General features: G+C 38.6%; 1 protein-coding gene across 7 annotated transcripts in view; it reads right to left on the bottom strand.

Moving 5' to 3' along the window:
- RASGRP3 (RAS guanyl releasing protein 3 (calcium and DAG-regulated)) overlaps positions 1-17,060 on the bottom strand; it is a 118,173-nt gene that overhangs the window by 72,546 nt on the left and 28,567 nt on the right. For 2 of the 7 annotated variants that reach the window (XM_010829838.1, XM_010829834.1), the window contains exon 1: positions 10,445-10,723. The exons of 3 other annotated variants lie outside the window; for them this stretch is intronic. The gene's annotated coding sequence lies outside the window, so the exon portion shown is untranslated. 2 more of the 7 variants (XM_010829837.1, XM_010829842.1) reach the window with 2 other exon arrangements.

The following is a 17,060-nucleotide window of genomic DNA, read 5'->3' as shown; positions in this document are numbered from 1 at the left end:
TTTTTTGGGTACTTCCATTATTTTAAACTGACATCTTTCAAACTTTTAGTGTTTGGGGATTTGGTGAATAAGTCACATCCATTAGCCTTTATGATTTTATAACTATTAATCATAGATAAACTGAAGAGGTGTCAGTTATCAGTCTGTCTAAGTGACTCCTGTCTCCCCTGGAGCATTTTACATGCTATTCTCTTGTTTTCTAATTTTTGCTAATGACTCTCTTAAGGTGAAGCAATCAAAATTACTCCAAATATTCCAAGTCTCAAAGCTTTGTTTTAGAGTAATAGGAAAACATTTTTGTATTTGTTTTCAATAGTCTCCAGTGAATGAAGAATCAGTCGAAACGGCTTTTCATGGAATGCCTAAACTGTATCAGTTATTGGCATATTCATATGCTGATCATTGTTAGTTTGTCAGTAAGTCATGTCCTACGCTTTGCAACCCCATGAACTGCAGCATGCCAGGTTTCTCTGTCCTCCACTATCTCCTGGAGTTTACTCAGAGTCATGTCCATTGAGTTGGTGATGCAATCAAACCAGCTCACCCTCTGCCACCCCCTTCTTTTGCTTTCAGTCTATCCCATCATCAGGGGCTTTTCCAATGAGTTGGCTCTTTGCATCAGGTGGCTAAAGTATTGGAGCTTTAGTAACAGTCCTTCCAATGAATATTCAGGATTGATTTCCTTTATATCCAGCACTACAATTTGAAGTTGTCCATTCTTTGGCACTCAGCCTTTTCTGTGGACCAACTCTCACATCTCTCATATGCCGATTGCGTGTGTGCGTGTGCTCAGTCATGTCTGACTCTTTGCGACCCCATGGACTGTAGCCTGCCATGGGATTTTCTCAGCAAGAGTACTGGAGTGGATTGCCATTTCCTCCTCCAGGGGATCTTCCTGACCTAGGGATCAATCCATTGTCTCCGGTGTCTCCTGCACTAAGTTCAAAATCTCCAGGTTCACACAAGTTTAACACAAGTTTAAATTTTCTCAGGGATTTTCCTGGCAGTCAGGTGGTTAAGATATGATTCCTAGTCTGGGAATGAATATCCCAGATACCATGTGGCCAAAAAAAACTTTTTTTCTCAATTCCCTCCCCTCCTTCACCCCATATCCAATTGCTCTCAGGAACTATCAACTTTATTTTTTAAACATTCTGAAAATTCTTCCATGTCACCATTAGTTTAATTCACACTTATCTCTGGAGCCTTTTATTGGTCTTTGGCATTTTTTTCCTCTTTAACCTGTCTTCCTCATTGCCTCTCCGATTTTCTTTCTAAAATACAAATATATTTGTATCACTGCTTTATTGACAAGCTTCAATTTTGTTAATTAGTTTATATGTATTGATGATACTGTGGATTTTTCAAAAGAGAACTTATCTATTATAAATATAAACTAAAATATTTACAGGTAGAATGATGAGATGTCTGGTATTTGCTTCAAAACTAAGAAGGAGTGAACATGAGTAGGGATATATATCAAACAAGATTGGCCATTGAAAATTGTTAAAGTCAAATAATGAACACATGGAGGTTCACCATATAATTTTGCCTACTTTTGTGTATGTTGGAAATTTTCTATAATAAAAATACTTTTTAACTTTAAATTCTCCTCAAAACTATCTGAATGCTTCAGAAGGGCAAACATTACCCTTGACCATCTGGAACTACCTTATCTCTGAGCCTTGAATCCAGTTCCTCTTCCAACACATACCCTATGATTCAGCTCTACCAAGTTACATGTTATTCCTGGAAATATTGGAAATATAACTGGAAATTGGAAATATAACTCCTGAAAAGAGTCTTTCAAAATACAGTGTTTTTTTTTTCTTTTTGAACAATGACTACTTATCCTTTTATATCCTCTTCAAAAGTCACCAACCCTAAGGAACCTTCCCTGACTTAATCTGATATAGTCATCTCCTTTTCCCAGATTTCTATTGAACTCTGTGAAAACCTCTTTTCTAGAACAAATATTTGTGTGTTGTAAGATGTTTGGTGTAATAATTTTTTTTAAATATCAATCTGTTTTACTAGGTGGTAATATTCTGTAGGGTAAAGTCTATGCCATTATTTATGTTTGTGTAATATGCAGTGCAAAGCATATGTGTAAAAATACTTGCCAAATGAATCACAGGAAAACATACTTTGATTTTTCTTTTACTTTTGTTATCCAAATGTGGATTCTGACTTTCACATAAGAGGTCCCATAAACTAGAATGTACTTAGTCATGTTTTGATAACTTCTAGTTGAGTGAAATTTCTAAATATGAGGATTACAACTCTACACAATCTTTCAAATGTCTTAGCCTCTCTTCCACAAGCTTGATGTGCAAGAATACTTCAAATAGTTGCAGGATTTTATGCATGACACATTTCTTGGTCATCCTTGTAGCTAAAAAGATAGTGACTCAATTCTTACACAATAACTCCATCAGTGGCTTATGTCCATCAAAGTTCTTTCAGCCTCCAAAGAGAATTTGAAGGTAGTATTTCTTCTAAAGCTTAGAGAATTACAATAGAGTGAGATAGTATGTGTTCCACTGATTCTGCTTCAAGTTCTGCTTGGCCCTTCTCTCTATTTGTAATCATGGCCCCAAGAAACAACTTATAGAGTGAATATGAATGCCCCGCTTGGTGCCAATATTATGTCATTTCTTGTAAAAACCAAATACCTTGTAAAGCAGAGTCTCACTGCTGGTTAATTAGCTAGGTCCTGTGGTCATGATCTATTTTATACCTGTCATCGTCCAAGATTATACAATGATTTTTGAGTGTTACCAGAGGCTTAGCTCTGCAGGGGCACCCTGCCCAAGATACAGAGCACCACAGCGGAGGGAACACCTCAACAACGGAAACAGGATGAGTGCAGAACGCAAGCTTGAATCCAGATTACTAGGATGTTTCTTTGTCCTGCAGCATGTTTCTAATGGAAATAGTTATGCATTGGGCACAACCAAAACTGTGGAACCTGGACCCTCCAGAATGGACGCCTTTTCCATAGTGAACATTGGTTTTTAACATAAACATCGTGATATAGACAGTATGATAGATTAGAAAAAGGCATGCACTTTGCTTCTATGAGGACCGGGGCCTCCAGCTTTACTGCTCACCACCTCATGGCCTTGCACAAGGTCCTCAGCCTCCCTGAAATTTAGTTTTCTCTTCTGTAAGTGTCAGCAGTACTATCTACCTCTGGGTGTTGTGAAAATAAACACCAGGTTCTTTCTTCTGTAACAGATTCAGTTTAAATGCCTACTACAGAGGAAAATAGGAAGGGACAGATTCATCTTAGAATCAGAGTGACGTGATTGGAAAGAGACTACAGAGAAATCTCGAGCAGCACCATTCAGATTGAGCCCTATCCTTGCCATAAGAAAATAATGATCTCTAAAATATTCTGTCAGCTCACAGGATTTTGAATGGCAGTGGTTCCATGCATAAACGAAATTCTTTCTACTTCTAAAAAGCAGAACTGTAAGTGAAGCAGAATCCAAAGTGTAGTCAAATTGAACTCATGGTATGAGTTTTCCAGAACCAAATAAGGAAATTATACTCGGTTCTTCTATTTTAAAGCTGCTTTAAACTGTTGTGTAGTCTGTGAGCTTCAGAAATCTACAGTAACTCGAGATTTGAGAACATTCATTCTTCCAAGTCACAGGCAAGTTTTTACAGTGTAGCTGGAAAATAACATTCATTTTTCCTAGCTCCTTGATCCTAGGTCTAAAGAGTTCTAAGAAACCAGGACATCAGTTCCTAAAAAGGAATCCTTAAAGTGGAATCTTCTGAAAGTGAAGTTAAGCAAAAGACTCCACAGAAACTTGGTTCAGTACATTTTTAATTGCTGGATGAAAATAAGAATATTACTTTCTCAAAACAAATCATTTGTTTTTTCTCAAAAACAAATCAGAAAAACAGTCCCTTTTTCTTTTTTATTTAAAAAAATATGGAGTCTGATCCCATGGCCAATTCATGGACCTTTTGCCTGAGTTCTTCTCCTTCCTTTTAGCCTGCTCATCAACTGCTAAAGTCTCTACCACAAATACCTCAAGAAGGGAAAAAAGAGAACCAATTAAAATCACTTAGATGCATTCAAATGCAGTTATTTGTCTGTGACTTTGGCAGCAATTAAGCATCAGTAAAGTGGTGACTAAAATGAAATTCTGTAATTAACTGTGAACTTAGTTTTTTCCCTTACTAGTTCTCGATCGAAGATTGTACCTGCAAAATTATACAAAATCCTTCAACTAAAAAAAATAAAGATTATACCTGGAACACATTCAAAGACGAAACTCTGAGTATACTTATGATACTACAGAAAACCAATGTTCTAATGATCTATGCAGGGGTCTTGGAACATTTTGTGAGGTAGGGACAGGTTCACCCAAACCAGCACCAAGTGTGGCAAAGACAGGGCAGCAGTTGGCATATAGAGAAGTCTTCAGAAAATAAAATGACCAATTTGACCATGTAGAAACATAGAATATGCTGGGAATAACTGCAGCTACATACGTCATTTATATATTGAGTTGAATATTCTAAGTTCACCACTTACAATAGGAGCATTAAGGTTTATTAATATATATAAGGTTTATTAATATCAATATATTACTTCAGAGTCCATAGACTGTAACCCAAGAATGTAAGCCTTTAAATCAACTTTTTCATCTTTTTCTTTTCTTGAAAACAAAATTTCCCCTTTCCTCCTCTGGAAAGGTGCAGAAAATTCTGAGTATTACACCATAGTTACCAAGGAAAAATATCCTTGAATCAGTTTATGAATTAAATGTTTTTCAGGATGTTTTATTTGAGGAAGGCTATTTTTCACACCCATAATTTTAAAAAGCTACTATGGAAAGAAACGACATAATAGCTGTTATTGTCAAAAAGCTGTTCACTTGTTTTCCCCATTCTCTGCCTTTAAGCTCAAGTCATCAAAATGCAGAGCTGTGCTGTAAAGTCACACCCCATACACTGTCATTTTTAGGACCTTGAGAACATACTGATTATACAATGAACTGGATTGCTATCACAGAAAATTAACTAGTAGTGAGGATTCTCAATGAGTCTAACAAGCTAAGACTCTCTCAGTTGTGGGCAGAAGGAAATGATCACAGGGACACTGTGCCTGGTGGTCAGAGTACATCTTTTTCTCATGAGAATAAAGGTACTATATAACCAGGTAGAACTTCCAAGAAAGCTGATATTTTGTTGGGTAAGGGGAGTGCCTAGCGGACATCAGACTATGCTTTTTAATCTAAAAAAACAACAAGAGCCCTCCTAAAAGCTGCATATTACATCATGCCATAGTTGATACGACTCTACCTTAACCACTTTGGGTCTGCAGGGTAGGAAAATGACCACCAAGTCCCTTTAAAAAATACGACCAAAACAAACACTATTGTGTCTGTAACTAAGCTGATCCTGTTGCCGAAGCCAAATACCGAAAGGCTTTGGAAACATCATCATTGACATGTGTTAAATGGCACATAGGGAATCAGTCATCCATTTACCTTCCACCCATGAGAATACAACACAAACTATATTCCTATGATTATAAAGAACAACGGGTATTATTCAGAATCAGAAGACTGGGGACTTAGTTGAGCTTGGTCACTTACTGGTACCATGACCATGGACAAGTCACTCACTTTCTCTCATTCTCGGTTTCCTCACTGTAATCAGTGGTGATGGTGCCCGCCCATCGCCCCCTTTCATAGGATTGTGGCAAAGATTTCCATAAAAATCCAGGAGTTTGCCTTCTCAATACAGCAGAGCCGCTCAACCAGATGCAAACACAGGAAATCCACATAACACCAAACTCCAGAGGTACATACACTACTGTGATCGTTTAAAGCAGCAAAAATCCCAGACTTTCAAATCCATAAAAACAAAGTGAATGTGACCAACAAACAGCTAAACAACTCCAGGGAGGGCAAATGAGCAACCAATAAAAACAGAAATGGCATCCAAGGGAGTTAACTCTTTGGGAAGAGTTTCTTTGGAACACAAGCTGGCAAAAAAAGAGAGACAGAAAGAGGAAAGACATGAAACAAGCACTGCATCACCAAATTGGTTTCTGTATAAAAGATCCCAGGAAAATAATCACTTTATTTTGTTTCAAAGCAGGTCTCTGGAGTGTGACTTGCAGATTCTGCTGCACCTCTAAGTTCATCTCAGGAGTCCCCATGTGGCACCCACCAGACCACACTGATTGTTAAGAACTAGAGGTGATTTCCAGTGGCTCTGGGTTAGCAGATTGTATTGCTGACTGCTCTTGAATTGGCCTTAGGTTTAGAAGGATCAGGCAGGTGAGAAGTAGGTGAAAAATGTCTCTTCTTGTTATAAATAGTTTGGTCTTCAAAAGATATAATCTTGTTATAACCACCTTGAAAAAAACATCGACAACTTTCTCAAAGACACGCCTGAGTGGTCTGCTTACTTCGCTTTCCTCCTGCTTAACCAAAAGACCCTTCTCCTCCTCACTCAGTGCTCTTTCTCATCACCAGCCCTCATTTTGAGATTGAACCACATGGAAGGGTATGGAGAATTACATTTTCAGAAGTGTTTGAGAAGTAGGTTTTTCTCAGGGCTGTCTCTGGTTGATGACCCAGGAAAGCCACAGGTTCATGGGCCACAAGTGAGAAGGTCAGTCTTTAGAAATGGGGCAGGTGGGCGGAGAAGTGTGCACTCCGTGGCAAATGGTGGTGCAAGGGAGCATTCTAATCAGCAGAGACAAGCACCTCTCTCCTCTCCCCCACCCTCCAAATGGAGCAAAGAGAGGGAAGAACTGCATTGCTTCTGGTCCTGAACAGCCTTCTAGTCCTGAACTCTCTGAACAACCCGCTTTCTAGGTTGAGCCGCACAATGAACAGGGCTGACATTAGTGTTATCACCACTAAGCTGGCTGTTTGGGGTGGGGCAGGGGTGGAGTGGCTGTCCCCCAAAGGAAAGGAGTGACAGGAAAAACGGAGGAAAAGGCCAGCAAGGGCAGCGGGAGCAGTGCATTCCTGGGTAGTAATAAAGCTCTCAATGGCTGTTCTGACCAATGCACGGCCAGCAGGGAACCACTCTCATGGAGAAAAACACGCTGCCAGTCAGCGCTGCTACACTGCCTGTGCTTGGATTGTCACAAAGGGAAGCCTCACCCTTCCTGCCATGGAGAGTTTGCAAAGGCCATAACGCACATTGTGTGTCTAATCGTGTTGTGCTGAAATAGTCTCATTTGCATTTCATGAGGTTTAAGCTTCAGTGTGTGAGATTAGCAGATGAGCTGCCCTTTTTTTTGTTTGTTTAATGTGTGCAGGTTCTGGAGCCAGATCTTGGTATCACTTCTGCCTGCGTCATGTATCTCCAAGTGACTACAGTCTCTGAACTTCAGTTTCTCTATCTACAAAACTGGAATAATTATATAAAGCACATAGACTTACTGTGAGGATTATATGAACATAAACACAGTTGCTCACCACAATATTTGGCACAGCAAGTACACAATAAATTTATGTTATAACTTTTGTGCTGTGTGTGCTAACCTCAGTTGGGTTCGACTCTTTGCAACCCCATGTACCGTAGCCCACCAGGCTCCTCTGTGCATGGGATTCTCCAGGCAAGAATACTGGAGTGGGTTGCCATGTCCTCCTCCAGGAGATCTTCCCAACCTAGGAATCTAACCCACATCTCTTACATCTCCTGCATTGGTAGGCGGGATCTTTACCACTAGTACCACCAGGGAAGCCCTATAATTATTAGTGCTAATATTAGGATGGTAGTGATAGCAGAAGCCTTGACATCTTTTCAAGCTCTGCCCCTGACTAGTTCTGGAACCTAGATAAATGTGCTACAATTTCCTCATCTTTGAAATGAAGGCATTAAATTGCACATTCTATGATTCCTATCCAAGAATTAAAAGCTTTGGTTCTGAGAGAGCAGTATTGACATATATTCACTGCTGCTGCTGCTGCTAAGTCGCTTCAGTCGTGTCCGACTCTGTGCGACCCCATAGACAGCAGCCCACCAGGCTCCTCTGTCCCTGGGATTCTCCAGGCAAGAACACTGGAGTGGGTTGCTAAAATAGCTAGCTAGTGGGAAGCTGCTGTCTAGCATAAAGAACTCAGCTTTATGCTCTGTGATGACCTGGAGAGGTGGGATGGGGAGGTGGGAGGGGAAATATATATACATATAACTGACTCACATTGTTGTAGCAGAAACTATCACAACATTGGAAAGGAATTATGCTCCGATTAAAAACTAACTAAATAAATACACAGAGACACACAAAACTTTGGTTCTATGGACATACTGTCTTCATGCAAAATAATTATTTCTATTATTCTGATATTACTATTTTGAAAGTCAAGATATCATTGGTTTATAAAATAATCTGTAGGCTTTCAAAAATTCAGCACTCATAATCCAAAGAATAATCAGACTGCCATTTAGACACCCCCACTTTTGAGGTCAGAGAAGGCAATGGCACCCCACTCCAGTAATCTCGCCTGGAGAATCTCACGCACAGAGGATCCTGGTGGGCTGCAATCCATGGGGTCGCTAAGAGTGGACACGACTGAATGACTTCACTTTCACTTTTCACTCTCATGCATTGGAGAAGGAAGTGGCAACCCACTCCAGTGTTCTTGCCTGAGAATCCCAGGGACTGGGAGCCTGGTGGGCTGCCGTCTATGGGGTTGCACAGAGTCGGACACGACTGAAGCGACTCAGCAGCTGCAGCACTTTTAAGGTGGATGGCTCTATAACTCTGACTTCACCTGAGTATTGCTTTCTACTGTCAGTCTTCAGAAAAAGGGAACTACCCCAGAAACAAACTCCCTAGAGAATGGCTCCTTGGGCAGCCAGTGCCCCACAGTCAGACAGAACTCACTGGGCCATGTGGCACATGCCAACCCAAGGACCTCACACCACTGGCATACAGAGGAACAAAGAGTTGGAAACATTGTTTCCTTACTGGACACTCTAGGTTTTGTGAATCCTTCTACATTTTGAAAGAAATAAAGGGGGAAATCTCCCAAAACCAGACTAGCCAGGCGTCTGAATCTGCTTCCACCCCAGGTCTTTGGCTGATGTGGCAACTCAAGGCCAAACGCACTGAGGGAAGCTTGGGCAGAATCAGCGTGTCATTTTCGATCCATTCTCCAAGTATGAAGAGGGTGTGGGTGGCTGAGGGAGAACTTGAGCCTATATGACAATCTGCCAGTCATTTAGGGAAAGAAGCACACTTTGGGGTGGCCTGGGTTTCTCACAAGCAAATTCTGACTGGTCAGAATTCAAATCAAAACACCACTCTGTGCAGCCCCGCGCCCACCCCCCTTAATGTCCAGGCAATCCAGAAAAGGGAACTTGTTCGGTTACCTGCCCCCATGGGTCTGATTCAGAGACCTGGCACTTCGAGAGGTTTTGCCTTCTCCCGTTCTCCTTTCCCTTTCTTAATCACTGTCTGGGGACAGCAACGCAAGGACAAGTCGCCTAAACGGAAGCTTTGTTTCAGGACTGCGCCTGCTTCACTGCCCTGCCGAAACCAAGCCCCATTACTACCAAATGAACCAGAGAAAGAACAAGCCCTCTCGGTGTTGGATGCCAGGCCCCCTAGAGTTGGTAATTAGCTTCAGAAAACACTTTTGTAATCTGGGTTGTAAACAAGGAAGAACGGCTGTTTACATCAAAAACACAGGAATTCCCTTATCCAAAATAAGGAAGACTAGGGACGACTAGAAATTTTAGCTGTAAAGTGATAGAAGTGAGTTAGAAAAGCTGTAATGAAGATGAAAAGAATTATAAAATTTATCTTTCCATGAATTAGAAAGCATGTCTGAAATCGAAATATGATTTCTAATCTGAGTCTTATTTTGTTAGCTTTCTGTTTTGCAGATTTTTATACAGTTACATGAGACAGTCTTCAAAATTGACTTAGAGCAGTCCCATTGCACATATAATTGATTCACAAGCTATTTCTCAAACAATATTTTCAATGCTAAGACTCAAGTGTCAGTGGTAAAAACTGATGAAAATCAAATCTAGTCATCAACTCATCGCATCAATAGTCTCTACTTCAGAAACTGAATCTTGGCTTTGAAACTAAACGTCATATACCATTAAAATTCCAAATACCAGGAAATAAACTTGCTATTTCCTAGAAAGGAATCAAGCCATATGCCTCACTAATCCTTAAAGTTAGAAAACAAGGCTGCTGAAAAGAATACTTGCTTTAAAAAAAAGACTAGTAAAAACACAAATGGCTATTAGCAACAGGTAGAAATAAAATGTCTCCTTTAGTGCCAGAGGGAAACCAAAATTAAAAATTGTCAGTGGCTTTCAAAACATGTGTGCACCTGCACACACACACGAGCATGCACACACAAACACACACACATACACACACACACACACACACGCACACTCACACACAGAAGAAAGTTCTCCAGTTACTTACTAGGATGGTTGATCGCGTATTCACATCAGCGCCCTGCCTGCTCAGCTGCCAAGTGCCAGAGCAGTCGGCGAGCAGCTGTTTCCTTCAAGCTGCGGCTGTGTCTTAACCAGTCACATGCACCTCCTGATAAATACCGCTACGTGCCAGGAGGTCAGAAACTGAAGATCATTATTCTCCTAATTCGCAAACCGTCTCATAACCCGTGCACTGGCTCAGCCAGTGCATTAGCATGTAGAGCAGCACATTCCATCATTTGTTTTCTTTTGTGACAAAACACGAACAGCTGATAACTCACCCTGGAGAGCAGGTCACTGCAGTGGAAAGTTGATGTCTGTGATGGGAAGGAGGTGGCAGGGGGTAGGCTGGCAGTCCGTCTGCTCTCTTACCTCCCTCAGGTTTTCAATGGGACACTTGAACAGCAAGAGGAAGGGACCCCAGCAGTACAGCTGGTGGCAGCTGCTCTTCTTTCCAGTGTCCCTAGTCTACATCCATCCGCTGCTCCATCTTGGTTTTATTTTCTCAGCACCCCAGGCTCCAGTTTGTTGGAAGAGCCACAAACTGAGTGGACTCTTCTGGGGAGGACAGACTAGCAGTCTAAGAAAGCTTAGGCTTAATTTCAAAGGACAGGGCTGCTATGCCCCATGATGCTGAGGGGAGATGTGTGGAGGCTTAATGAGGAATAGCAAATGCAGCTTTATCTAAAGAGCGAATGGAAATGATTTCAGGCACTTGAGACCAAACTTCCGCATAGTTATCTATTGAATTGTGTCAACATTTGGTGGCACTGTTGAGATTATCAGCGAGGGAATGAGAGTGGAAACAGAAGTAATCATAGAAATTCACAAAGCACTTTGCAGATGTGCCGCTGCCCTCTTTGGTATGCCAGGAAGTGGGACCAGCCTGCTGTTTCCTGTGTTGCTCACAAAAGTGGCAAACCATCCTGAGTGCTTTGTTGAATTCATATTTCTCACCTGTGCTGATTTTCCCACCACCACATCCCCCTTCTTCTTTGCCCGTCTCTGCAAAGAAAGCCTTTAAGCTATCTGACTTTGGACAGAATCTGACCTTGGGCATCTGACCCAAGCTGTGGTAAGAGTGACACTTACCCAAATCTGTGCCCGAGGAGAGTAGAGGGGAGATATGACAGAGATTCAGCCCTTTTGGCAAACTGAACATCCAAAAAAGATTTTTAAAAGGTTAAAATGCCCCAGGGGATTTCTGAACCATAATGAGCCTGTTAAACTGTCAACCTTGATTTTTAATAAATAAGATCTTAATAGAAGAGCCTGTGTGGGCCATTTTTCAAATCTGGATTTTGTCTTATAATTATTTACAATGTTAATCAAACCAGAAATTTCCCTCTGTACAGAAGATAAAATGTTTTTCCAGAAAATCAGAAAAGGATGAAAAAAAAGCATCAGTTTTGCCATTCTTTCAGAGGATTCATTTGTTAGCAACATGTGAGAGCCCAAAGTACAAATGAAAATTTTTAAAGCTTCAAAATGTATCTTTAAGGGTTCAAAGTTTTTAACAGAAATAAGACATTAGAATACAATGTGCTAAAATACATGTTAGCTTCATAAGCAGTTTTTCCTGTGTTCATATGACCATCATTAACCCAAAACAGAAAAGGAGGCCTATTGAAGGTGTGAAATATTACTTTGATTTATTTTTACTTTATAATTATAGAAACTTTTGTGACCTGATGGCATCCATCAGTTACTTTACTTGTAACTGACTTGTTAATTGTTCTGGTGATCTATTGCATATCACATGGTCAATGAAAGAGAGAAACCCTTCAATAACCAATAGAAAAAACAGTCTCAGGAAAGGCAAACACAAACAACATTGTAAAGCAGCTATACTCCAGAAAAACAAAAGAAGGAAATACTTTTCTCCTTCTGTTGGCAGAGAGGAACAAAAGGGATGGACCCTGAATCACAGCCTTGAAGCAAACTGTCGATGCAGACCACGACCAGGAACACACCTTCCCAATAGGGTCCAGGGGTGTGATGGAAGGTTCTCCAATGACACCTTTCAGCCTCGCAAAGAAATAGGGAGATCCCACCTCCATGCCCATACTGTCTACAGGTACTAATCATTTCCTTCAATTCAAAGAGAGGTGCCCTCCTCCTATTAGAGGCCATCTACCTACCGGATTTGGGTCTCACTGGGCAACTCCCACCTGTTTAGGATGCTTTCACCAACAACTTTACCTTCTCACCCTCCTCATTATCTAAATATGCTCATGGTTTTCTGTGTCCTAAAAACAATCCTTTTTGATCCTTCGCTTCTTTAATTCCTGCTCTAACCCATTCATTCCCTTCGTGACTAAACTTCTGGAGAAATACTTGTCTGGTCTTGCATCCCATTTTAAGTCTCAACCTGCTTACAGTCTGGCTTCTTCCATCAATTTCACTGAAATGATTTTTTTTTTTTTTTTTAGGGAAAGCAGGCTCAGTTCAGTTCAGTTGCTCAGTCGTGTCTGACTCTTTGCGACCCCATGAATCACAGCATGCCAGGCCTCTCTGTCCATCACCAACTCCCGGAGTCCACTCAAACTCATGTCCATTGAGTCGGGCCGTCCAGCCATCTCATTCTCTGTCGTCCCCTTCTCCTCCTACCCCCAATCCCTCCCAGCATCAGGGTCTTTTCCAATGAGTCAACTCTTCGCATGAGGTGGCCAAAGTATTGGAGTTTCAGCTTTAGCATCAGTCCTTCCAATGAACACCCAGGACTGATCTCCTTTAGGATGGACTGGTTGGATCTCCTTTATTTTTGGGGGCTCCAAAATCACTGCAGATGGTGATTGCAGCCATGAAATTAAAAGACGCTTACTCCTTGGAAGCAAAGTTATGACCAACCTAGACAGTATATTAAAAAGCAGAGAGATTACTTTGCCAACAAAGGTCCATCTTGTCAAGGCTATGGTTTTTCCTGTGGTCATGTATGGATGTAAGAGTTGGACTGAGAAGAAAGCTGAGCGCCGAAGAATTGATGCTTTTGAACTGTGGTGTTGGAGAAGACTCTTGAGAGTCCCTTGGAAAGCAGGCTAGATTTATTCAAAAACTATAAAAGCTTATAATATAAATCAAACAAAATTAGTTGTTAAAAGTGACTAATATGTATCAAAATTCTGACCAAATCAAGACAATCCAAAGCACAGAAAGATTATATAGCCCAAGAAAAAAAAAGCTATAAATAGGAATGTCGATAGAGAAACTACATAAATATACAAATCTACAGTTTTAATGTAACAACAACAAGTCATTAGGTACATGTGTCAGCTATCTTTCTCCAACATTAAAATAGCACGTTTCACTTTTAGTAAAAACATACATAACACATAAAATCTTCCCCCAAGTCACCAAAGACCAGTTATTGGCTTCACTTGTATTTTACTCAACTTCTCAGCTTTACTTGACCCAACTCACCAAACACTCCTTAAAATTTTCTCTTGTGACTTCTGTAAAATTTACTCTTGCCTCCTTCAGCCTCCTATGTGGACTTTTCTTCTACTTGCCCCTTAAATGTGAAAATCCCCTCTTTCTTCCTGTTTTCTTACATCTTGCATGTGTCTTCATTGATTACCAGTTTCCTAATTAGTTGCATTGCCTTCAAAAGCCCGTCTCTACCTTCAATCTATTTATTTTTTTTACACTAAAATCTTCTCAGGGGCCATGGCGGTGGCTTTGGTACCTTTATATTACCAGAACCTGTGACTGGGCTTGAATTTTTCTCTTGCATTTTCCACTGCTGTTTCATTTCTTACTCTGTGTTATAGTTAGGTCTTCATGTGTCTATGTTACATGCAAACTTCAACTACCTTAGAGAAAGCGTATAACTTACTCATTTTATATCCTGCAATGCCTAGTACAATGTCTGATATATAGGAGATATGTGGCTGTAACCATGCTGAATAAATAAATGAATGATTGAAGAGAAGGGTCATCTATCTGCCTATTCCTTTAAGAAAAGATAATTTTTCAAGTTTGTAAAAATGGATTTTATATTAGTTCATCAAACCATCCTAAGCAATTCCCTCCCAAAAGAAATTATTTTCTCCACATTCTTTGACAGCACTGTAGTAAAACTATAAAACAATTACAAAAGCCAGAAAAGAGCCAAGCTCTTGGAAAGATTTATAATTTGTCTTTAAAAAAATCATTGATTGGGAAAGAAGAAAAAAACAATTATAGAATGCTTAGAAATTTCAGTAATGAGAACACCACATATCAAACAGCATGTACAAAGCAAAAGAGTTAATCAGAGACAAGCTGACTTAAGAAGAAGTTAAAAAACAATAGATCAATAATCATGGGAAAATGCAAAAGGTATTAAGAAATTGTTCCAAGAAAACTTTTTGGTCCAAATTACTCATACAATCAAGTTCTCTTGTGGCTTGAAGCCATAGATAATTCCCAGGCTTTACAAAATGTTCAAGTGGACAAAAATAACAGAAAGCTAACATAATACCCTTGATTTAAAAATAAACAAACAAACTGATAGAACATAATAAAGGAAATCACAGACTAAGTTCCTGTATAAACACAGTTAACCCTTGAGATGAAAAAAAGTCTCAAAATTAAGGAATGCATTAGCATAGTAACGTAAATAAGTCAACAGAAAAAAATTTTGATTTAGCACAATAATCTTAACAAGTCTTTTGATAAAACTAAATATCAATTTTTTTTAATTAATAGAATAGGAGAATTTTTCTTAGCACAATAAAGATTGTGTATCCCAAACCAAACACAGGCATCATACCTCAAGGTGTAATACTAGAAGTATAAACATTAAAACCAGAAACAAACAAGAAAAGAATGCCTATTATCACTACCATCATTTATTTTAGCATAGTATTCTGGACCAGGTAAGAAAAAGAAACTAAAAAAAGAATTATGAAAGAGCAGGAGACAAAATTATCTAACCTGTACATGTTATAATCATTTACTCAAAAGAATCAGCTTTTTAAAAAGTTTTTAAATAATTGGAAATGTCAATGAGGTAAACAGTTAAAAAACAAATTCACAAAATAAAAGAATTTTCCATAAAACAGCCAAAAACTGTTGGGAAACATAATGGAGAAAAAAAAGCTTAATAGTAGCAACAAAATATCTAGAAATGACAAAAAAAGTGAATAACTTATATTTTAAAATTTATAAAACTATATTGAGAAAATATTTCAATAAATAATGTTATATGATTTTCTTGGAACAGAAGATTCAACATTGTCAAATGTCAATTTTTCCCTATTTAATTTATAAATATAATTAATTCTTGGTTAAAATCTCAAAGAGATTTTTCAAACAGCTTAAAAAAGAACTCCTGAAGTTTATTTGAAAGAATGAAATACAGAATGGTAAAGAAATTTCTAGAAAACAACAAAGAGGTGTGTCCTGGATATTAAATAGGCTAACAAGAAAAAATCAGGAATTTAACAGTTTGATACTGATGCCAAAGGAGGCAGAGCAATGGAACAGAGCAGAAAGCCCAGAACTATAAATACACATACTATAATAAAATGTTTATCTGTTAAATATGGTGTCTAAACCCAGCGGGGAAAAATTATTCTGGTTGAATTAACTGGTTGAATAGTTAATTATTAGGAAAAATAAAGATGTAATTATTACCTCACATCATACACAAAGTAAATGCCCAGTGGACCAAAGAGTGAAATATGAGAATAAAACCACACACTTGGAGAAAATGATGTAATTGTTTTTATAATCTTAAAAATCATTTAAATCATGGTTAAATATGTTTATTGAAAAAATTATTCTATAATCAGAAAAGCAGAAATTATAAAGAAAAAAATTTACTATTTAAATGAATAAAATGTAAAATTTGTATATGTCAGAAATAACCCCACCATAACCAAAATTAAATCAGAAATGACAAAATGAGATTAAAAAATGAAACCTGTATGTTAAAGGGTTAAGAGCCTTAACATATGAATAACACTTATAGTTAACAACAAGGCAAAGGATATTATAAATGGTCCACAAGGGAAGAAATATAAATGACCAACACACATCTGAAAAATATTGTTTCCTAAAAATGCATATAAGCTAAACAATAATAGGATACCCTTTATTTTCTAAAACCTTGACAAAGATGGATTATTGATACTTTCCAATGTTGGCAGGAGGTTTGGAAAATGGCACCTTCATTCTCTACTGGCAAGAATATAAATTGCTACAACATTTGAGGAAGATAATTTTGTGATATGTAGCAAAAGCTTTTTAAAATATGTATACTTTATAATTCTTCAGTTTGTGTTTAGAGATATAGCCCCAAAATATAGATATTCATATATAAGGGTGTTTTTCACAACATTGTTTCTACTAGTGAAAACTCTGAAACAATCTATGTGCCAAAAGTAGTAGAATAAATTATAACACATTCATAAGATGTAGCACTATGGAGTCATTATAAAATAATGTTGAAATATGTTAATGTGGAAAACTATTTGGTATAGATTAAGTGAAAAACACAAATTACAAAACAATTTATTCAGTGTGACTCCATTTTTCTAAGAAAATATGTGAGCATGTAGAAAATTGAAACTTTTGACACCAAATTTTTAACAGCAGTTATCTTTGGGAGTTCAGGT

The sequence above is a fragment of the Bison bison genome, unplaced genomic scaffold, assembly GCF_000754665.1.
Source record: "Bison bison bison isolate TAMUID 2011002044 unplaced genomic scaffold, Bison_UMD1.0 scf7180017864508, whole genome shotgun sequence".
Lineage (NCBI taxonomy): Eukaryota > Metazoa > Chordata > Mammalia > Artiodactyla > Bovidae > Bison > Bison bison.
The sequence above is the reverse complement of the archived record's forward strand: the minus strand, read 5'-3'. Positions and strand labels throughout refer to the sequence as shown.